This window comes from Melozone crissalis, unplaced genomic scaffold, assembly GCF_028551555.1.
Source record: "Melozone crissalis strain CALT ecotype California unplaced genomic scaffold, PUWL_Pcris_2 ptg000042l_1, whole genome shotgun sequence".
Lineage (NCBI taxonomy): Eukaryota > Metazoa > Chordata > Aves > Passeriformes > Passerellidae > Melozone > Melozone crissalis.
In genome coordinates this window covers 53,147,883-53,157,206 of record NW_026535820.1, presented here as the reverse complement: position 1 = coordinate 53,157,206, position 9,324 = coordinate 53,147,883, and positions in this window count along the sequence as shown.

The following is a 9,324-nucleotide window of genomic DNA, read 5'->3' as shown; positions in this document are numbered from 1 at the left end:
TATTACCCAAATGAATTTTTTTTTTTTTTTGCTATGATGCAGATGGAGTTCACCTTCCGTCACTGCCAGACAGCAAATTTAAAATTCATATCCTTTTCCATAACTGAATTCATAACAAAGACAGGGTGTGGATATGTTTAGGCAATTAAAATAAGATACAGGCCAGCTGGCTAAACTGTGCCATCTGGGACATCATTGTTATGTATCTAATTAAGCTTTCTGTAAGGGAAATGTTTATGAAAATACACAATCATTTTGGCTGCCAGACTCTTCTCAGATGTCTGCAGGTAATCTAAAGCCAAGTGTTGCCATCTCTGCAGAAGGAAACCTTCTTTCAGACCCAGGTCTAACAAGTATAATCACTGTGAAGTGGCTCAGGAGCTTCTGGATAAGCTGTGGGGAGATGGACAACCGGCAGACTGCCTTCACAGAGACAGCACAACTCACCAGATCCATTTTCTTCTTACTGACAGGCAGGAAATACAGATATAGGTATGTGCCTCAAAGGGCTGGTCAGTGGAAAAGGGAAAGGGCTCTGCATTGCCAAGATGGAGGTGTGTAAACATCACGGGGTACACTTCACTGGGAAACTGCTCTGCGATGGCTGAGATCTGGCACCATGTAGCAGTACAGAATCCTTCAGTCTGACCTAGTTAGTGCTGAGAAATTAATTAATTCTGATCATGGTGCCATGAAACTAGTAATTACTGCTGCAATTGTTATGCTTCAAGTGAAGTACACTGGCTCTGGTAACTGAGTGACTCATGTGGCAGTTTTGCTTCCCCCAAGAATGGACAGTTTGGGCTCACTTGCTCTTGAAAGCAGTGTTAAAATTACTATAGTGACTTCCTGCTAGCTACTTATTCAGATTTATGGGAATTTATGGTTGTTACTTACAGACCAACAAGGAAGATGGGTGAAAGTAGAAAATGCTTACTTGAAGAGTAAGAAGATGCTGAATCTCAGGTAGTCGAAGTTTGCACAGCACAAGAAGCAAAGCTTTGTGTGTCCACGAACACTCTTCCTCATTCTGACTGAATAACAACTACTTGTATCAGCATCCCCACGTCCTCATTTACCTTTCACTAGATCAGTTGTGTTCAGTTTAATCTCAAAGTATTTTCAACTCACACCTATTATGACCTATTTTTCTACCACCACAACAACAAAAAAATGGAAACAATAACAGAATTTTTCCTTATGAAAAAATAAAAATTATTTTTAAGTCCCTTGTGAATTGGACATCTCCTATCAAAAAATAGGTTAAAAGAATAAGGTAGAAACAATGGGGATGTGATACTTTGAGTCTTAGTGTGAAGCGTTTAAAGCAGCCAAGTTACAGTCTACTGGCAAAGTACTAAATGAGCTACTGTCCTCACTCTTATAGGTCTCAAGGAAAAATCCAAAGATGTTGCTGGATGCTAGGACCCAGCAGTTACATTTTTGTGCCTGCATCTCTGAACTGGCATGCCAGACACACTCCATTGCAGAAGGGATGTGACCCACTGGGTGACTCTCCTGTTACTCAGCCTGCTCTCAGTCCTCTCTCTCCTGGCTCTCCCTGCCACTCCCTCCTAGGAACACTGTTCCTACATGCTGCTGGAAAGGAAAAAACACCAGCTGCCTTCTCCCCACTCTTGCTGCAGGGAGGGAATACTCTTGCTGCTCAATACAGCATGAAGAACTATTTCAATTGTTTCAGAGGCTCAAAGCATCCACTGCAGTCCTTATTTTTCCTTCCTGCTAATCACTACCTCTTAGTGCATGTCTAGTGATTGCAATTAATGCCCACATACTTAGAAGACCACATGGGGAATCATCTACAAGTGGGACTGAATAATGAATAGACTAAAACTGGTGCACTCTTTCTATGCCTTCAGTCATGAAAGATCTTCTAATCGAGTTACAGCTTTGACAATAAGCTTTGGATCTTGCAAGGAAACCAGTGGTAGGAGGTTATTTGTACACTTTTGTTTTGATTTAGCGGCCTACAGCTTTAATACAATTAGAAATATTCAAAGGGTAAGAAAGACTGCAGTGTCTGTAAACAAGTATACACAGCACAGCTTTTCATATTTTTCACATAGCATGGGTCTACATTACTATTTAATAACATGAACAAGCCATAGCCAAAGTACTTTTCATTTCATAAGAAATGTGAGTAAAATATCACATCGACCACAAGTTAATTTGAAATTAAAATAACACAACAATAACAAAGCATTACACCATGCTTCCACTGAGAGAGACATAAACTGAACAGCAACAAACAGCCTATTTTTATTCCCTCCCAAGGCATCTTCAACAATATGTGTAAAGGATGGTGTCACATAGCAACACAACAAACCAACACGTATGGTAGCAGAATAGTTTTCTTCAGACATCTCTGATGATGTAGAAGTATTACTCACCAGTGGTTACTTCTAAAAGTAACCACTTCTAATAGTAACAGACAGGAAATTATTACTTCTAATAGTAACAGACAGGAAATTAATTTCTCATACTTCAATGCTTTCACTTTTGTGTTGAGTTTTTGTTTTTTCTTTTTTTTTTGGTGAGGCTCTTCTGAACTCTTCTGAGCAGGTTTCATTGGAAAAAATGTTTCATCGGGAAAAAAATTAAATATGCAACCAAACAGCTGACAGATTTCAGTGAGAACAAGGCCTTTAATTTGCTCAGGAAATGAATGATTCTGTGTGCTGAGATAAGGTTGTTGAAGATTTGACTACTTTCCCTAAAGGTGTTGCTCCCAGCACTTAGCACCAGGCATTATGCTCAGTGTAAATCAACTTAATAAAAACACAGATTTGACTGACTACTTGGAATAGCCTCACAATATAACTAGGAACTTGAAACACAAGGGGAAATTAATATATGTAAACCAGATTAAAAACTCTGACACATTACTCTGGAACTGTAGAAAGATCAACTTCCGTGAAACAAAAGCAGAGAGATGTTTTGGATTAATAACTTCTCACCAAAACACCTGTGTTCCATTCCTTACATGAAAAAAACCCAACTTTGAACCCATCCCTGTATGCACTGCTGGTTCAGGGTGCCATCTCATGGGGACAAACATAATAGTCTTCTTCCTTTGTCACCAGTGCCCATTGTTACTGCATCAGCTTCCTTCACCAGGCTGAATCTATGATTCAAATCACCTGCCCTATTTCTGTCCCAGAAAAAATGCAAACACACTCACATTTGTTATGTTTTCTCAGTATTTTTGTCTATTTAGTGATATTTTCAAATGTTTGAAGTGTTTAGTTGAAATCACTTAACCAGAAGAGTGCTGCTATTAGGAATGCTTTCCTTACATATCCACAATTTTTTGTGCTTGATTATAGATTTGTGGAAGACCTCACTAGTGAATTATTGGCAGCATAATAATCCATTAGTAAATTCCAAATGGAGCATATGAGCAATTTTAGGATTATCTGCCTTCAAATAGCAAAATAAAACTTGTATGTGGATAAGATTGTTCTTGTCAATGTGAAAACTCTAGAGAGGGAGGAGATCACACTGACATAAGGTAAATTACCTGACGTATCTTTCCCAAAGGAAATAAAGGGACCAAGCAGCTCCCTCCCTCACACACCAAACCAGTTTTAACTCAAGATTCAGCAGATTCTGGAAGGAATTACATGGCCTTCATTGCTCAGCGTAGCAGACCTGGAGTGACACAGGTTCTCTTCCAGCTCTGTTTTTTGTACAACTCCCTTAGGTGCCTCCTTATCAGTATAGAGGAAGGGGGAATGATATTTAGGGAATTTTTCCCCCTGTTTTTATTATCCATTGTCATCTGTAGATGAGTCACTTTCTTCTGTAATCCAAGTAGTTAACTCTGGGTGATTAATCTTGGTGAAGGCACATATTTTCCCAGGCTTGCTTAGTGCAGGTTCACAGTCTGAATTTATGCACTTTATTAAAGGAAAATAAAACCTTACAATAAATATTTGCTGGATATTTCACTGGAAATGGGCGTGACTTCACAGGCTAAATTTACTCCTCTTGTGTGTTTTCAGAGTAGGATGAAGGTCTTTATTTTTCCCTGCATGCAGCTAAGACAAGGGGAGAACATGTTAATTCTTGCTTCTCCAGGTGAAAGGCAACCAAAACACCGTGTGGATTCTTATGCACAACTTGGAGAAACACACCCTGCACGTTGTCTGTGCGATCAGTAAATTACAGAAGTTATACCTGCAAACCCATCTTGACTCCTGGTTTTAAAATATACAAATAATAGTCCAAGACTCCAGCTAATGCAAAATGCAAACCTAGTGCCCATGAAAGTGAGGCAGCTATTCCCATAGTCAGTTGATTCAGCTCCTATGACCATTGACCCAGGACTGCAAGACTTGCACCACAAAACATGCAGAAAATAAATAATATTTTATTAGCCCATGATAGGGAAAGTATAAAAATGCTGTAAATTGCGAGACTCAGTTATATATTTTACAAAAGAAAGTTCTAGGACTTGATAATAGAGTTCTTCCTTCTTACTTTCCCACTTACATTTACCCAGGCAATAGGCAGTCCACTGAAAAGTGATTTTCCTCAGTCCTTCTAAGATCTAATGGTCCCATTAAGCTCTATGGAAAAACTTCAGAGGATACTGCATGTATATTACAAGCTAATAAACTTACTAGCACAATAACATTAACATTTATATAACAGGAGTAGGGCATTAAATTTAATAACACAAAAATGTAATGAGGAAAGATGTAATTACTTGTGGTAATGCAAATACTTCCCTATTTGTCTGAGGCCAACATTCAAAATCCACTGCAAATGTGGCTTCTGACTTCAGTGGGTTTTGGGTAAAAAAAGGGCAACAGACTTCCTAGAGACAATTGTATTGAAAGGTGTGGAAGCACTGTACATGTGGAAGCACTATAGACAGGTTACGGTAGAATAATAGCCTGGTTTCAAGAGCTTCCTGCTTAAAATGAAAATTATTCTGCTAAGAGTGGCTTGGTTCAAGAGTAAGTTAAATGACCTCTCTATCCAGTTTTTTGCTCCTTTCCATATCTAATTAAAAGGCTTAGGGATTAATAAACAGGGATCCAGTAGGGAAATCCTAGCCCAGGAATCTAGTGCAGACTACACTGCAGTAGCTCACAGCTAGTCTAGTCCCAGACCAGCTCTCTTTCCCTTCATCACCTTAATCATTCAGGCCACAAGCCATTCAATTATGTTGGAAACACTGCTCTCTACAGTCACACAGGCAAAAGCCACTTTGAAAAGCCATTCAGCATGAAAATTAAGTCTGGAAGCATCAGAGGCAGCCCATCAGTCTTAAAACTTACTCATGCAGATGAATCTCTGTTTTGCAACAGCCAGGTTCAGTTATTCTGCTGTATATTGGAATGGCAAAAGTTATTCCCCTGTCATCTGTTTAGAGGAGTCTGGTAATACTTTAAAAAGGTCCTATTGGAGCAGAACTGCTTTTATGCTTCTCCCTGCCTAACACAATTTAGATTTCTGGTACTCTGGCAACAGTAAACACTACAGACTTTCTATTGCATAGGAGACTCAGGGAAAGAAAATCTGGGTCAACTCACAGATTTGTGTCTTTTTTAAGACAGTGAGACACATGCTGTGACAACCAGCTGGCTCAAACCCTTTCATAACACAGTTGTAGAACCTGATCTACCAATTTTATGAGACCCATGATTTCTCTTTGGGTTACAGCTTATATTTTTTAAAAATCTGGCAGTGATGAAAACAAAGCCCCAGCTGATGAGAGCATCTAGAATATCCTTAGGAGTTGTTCCAATGATTCTACAGGTCATCAAAATTTTAAATGAAGGCAGTATGAAGCAATCTAAAGTGCACAGTCCAAACCTGAACATTTCTAAACTCAAAGAAACATTGGCTGGGGAGCACTTTTTAAACTTTTAACAATAAAATCTCTGAGGTGAATAGGGCTATATAAGGCTGTTAAGTCCTGTGACTATGAAAACGTTTCAAAAAGAAATGCTGCTGCACCAAACTCAACAATGCATAGCACAAAATCCCTGAACTCATATATGTGTAAAAGAGCTGGCAGTTTCCAGCTGGCAAAATTGTGTATTTTAAATGAAAATGAGTCGACCAATACAGCCCTGAGGCCACATCTGCTCAACTGTACAAAAAGCCATCATCGAAGAGATTTTATTCCATTCAATCTCAACAAGTTATCAAAACCTAACAAATGGAATGCCACGCGTAAAAGACCTAGGTGAAATGTTTGCCCTTGGTCTCTATATAGAATGCCCATTGAGAGTGCCTGTCTGCTGAGTTCAAGATAAGAAAAACATCAGAAATCTCCAGACTTATGCTCATAGAGGGCAAATATTGCTCTTGAGGATAACACATGCAAAGTTAAGAAAAATACTGTTTCAGATTTCATTTTTATTCATGACAATTTCTGCTGGTACTCATGTAACAGTAGGGAAAAAAGTCCTGAAATTCACTATGCTAAATGTCATTCATAAAACATAGCAGGAGCAGTGGAGTGTATATTTCACAACTTAAGGAAATGAGCAACATTTCTATTTCTATGCTCTGTCAAAAGATTAAATGAACAGCTTCAAAATATGCCCTGAGTTATACCTGCAATCATTGTCATAGACTATTTTCTATGGTGTGCTGTATTAATCTCAATAAGAACTACAGGAATATACACCCTAAGTCATTGCATTGCCTGGAATAAATTAACTTAGTCCAGAAAACAACATTTTGTATATATGCACACCTGATTTGAAATCAGTGTGCCTTCAAGCATTTACATATTTTGAATTTCCAAGTTTAAAAAACTAAACCAGAAGTAGAGTGAAAATTACCATAACTAAGAAATATGAAGACTTTAGCTCAAAAGTGACAAATTTAAGTTTTCTTTTCCAGGTAGGCACAACCACACCAATTATTGTACCATGGCAGGAAATATTGTCACCATCCACCTCAGACTGAGTAGAGTTGGAGGACCACGAAATCCTCAAAACCCCATGCTTCAAGTCTTGCCCCAAAGCTCATTCTTGTCTTTAATGCCATAAATGTAACATGGTTTTTTTTGGTGTCAGTCCTTCTGATCGTGAATACAGCTTTATTTCTTTCCCTCCTAGGCTCCATAGCCGCACAACACCTTCTCTGCACCCAGAGCACCGAGTGCTTCAGGAATAAGAGCTCTTAGGACACAGCTCTCCTCCTCAAGGCTGCTGTGGTTTCAATGCTGTTAGAGGGGTTATGTATGGCAGCCATCCATCTGGGAATACCACAGCAGCAGGACTCCCACAGGCCAGGCACTATGGAACAGGCAGAAAGGCTCCCAAAGACAGCTGGTGGCTGGAAGTGCTCCTGCTTTTCAGCCCAGCGTGGTTCAAAGGGACCCATCTGCACCACGAGTGCATTGCAGGTCCTGTCCCAAGTGCATGAGCTCACCATGCGTACACCAAACTGGATCGAGGTGCCACAATGGAATTGGGACAACCTGAATTTTACTTGCTAGTGTTGCTACTGACAGCCTTTGTTACCCAGGTCAGATTGATCTGACCAGACTCAGCATCACTTCATCTAGAAGAATTTCTAGATGAAATTATGCTGGAAGATTTCATCATTCAGCTGGAGAAATACAGGAAAATGAGGCTATATTTTCCTGCCTTCTCTGCCTTGTCTGTCTGCACTGTAAAGGTCTCTAAGGCAGTGACTGCCCTCACCTGCATGGCTCTCACATCATTTAGCTGATGCCAATCTCTCTCTGAAGGTAACATTAGTCATGTCCAGCCACCCCTCAGCTGCCACAGCTGAGGAGAATCATAGACACGACACCTGGCTGTGCTGCAGGCACGACTTGTTTTATTGATGTATCCATCTGCTCTTGGCCCAAGGTGTCCAGGCAACAAGCAGTGTGGGCCCCTTCCCTCCAAACCAAGGCATGGCAGCAGGAAGCATTCTCCACAACAGCTGGCTCAGCCTTAGGAAACACAGATCATCAGTGCCTGTGCCACGAAATGCCATAGCAATGTGAGCAATAATGCCCCAGGCAGTTATGGGATGGCCTTAGCTGAGGCCAGTAGGTACCCATATTGACACCTTTAATATGTTTTATTTTCATTACACTTGGTTGTACACAATCATTTTTAGAACATGGTAACACAGGAACTTCAGCACTGGGAAGTATTAGATAATGAGCCTCTACTTGTCCCTCAAATGGAAGTAATGCCCCTAACATGACACTTCATTAGCTTCTCAAGAAATAATCTTGATGTCATTACTCAGCATTCATCTAGTCTTTCCTCAGGCAAAAAAGTCAAATTATAGCAGGAATATTGTATGAGTAAGACTTAAGTAAGGAGTGCAAGATTTAGCCTGTTATCTGTAAATGACAGAGGTGCCTTTTCTGATTTACTTTCTTTAATCACATTTGCAGAAACCAGTCATTTTTTCCAGTTTCTTCTGGAAGCCAGTTCAGTGTGACTGGAGAAGCATACTTACACTCTTGTGAGGTATGTATTGTTTTAGAACTTGGTCTAAAATCTAAATATAACATTAAAGAATTAAAAATCACAGGTACAGATGACACAGAATTACTAGGAACAGGAATGAATCTGAGAATAGTCTTAGTTTCACTAAGCAGAATGAGAAGGTAAAGCCAAAAAGGAAATTATACCCCAAGGAAGTAGCCTGTTTTAAATAAAAAGGAGGTTAAAAGTAGCCCAAAGGCTTCATGATGGCATAATCAACCATGAATGAGTGAAAGGGATGGTTTTGCCTCATCCTTTGAAGATGGAATAAGAAAGAAATGGAAATACAATATTTAACCCAGTTTTCTTGAGCCCCTCCTACCACTGATGCTATGCTTGAATCCTGATGACCACACTGCTCTAAGGTTCCCTTAGAAATCATCATCTCCTTTCACTTTGGCCAGTTTCAGTTGTCTTTAGGGGCAAATTCTCTTTACCCTCTCATTTCTCAAAGCCTGATTGCATAACTTAGTCTTTCCTACATCATGTCTTTACACATTTGCAGTTGATCCAAGGAGAATACCTGTTATTGACCATGACTAAAAATCAACCAAAGCATTCCCAACTCGTGAGGACACTTACCAAAATAAACTGCCAACCAGGTGACTTAAAGAAGAGATTCACCACGACCTTCCCTGGTACAGGGGGAACTGTGGATGTGCCTTTTCCCTTGTGCACAGAGTACACAGATTACTGTATCAAAAAGGTTCAGAGGGCTTTTATTACAAAATAAAATCAAAACGGTTACACTGGAATTATTAAGTCAAAGCTGCACTGTGGTAACTTGGAGGCACTTGGAAGAATGGGTTTTATTACAGTT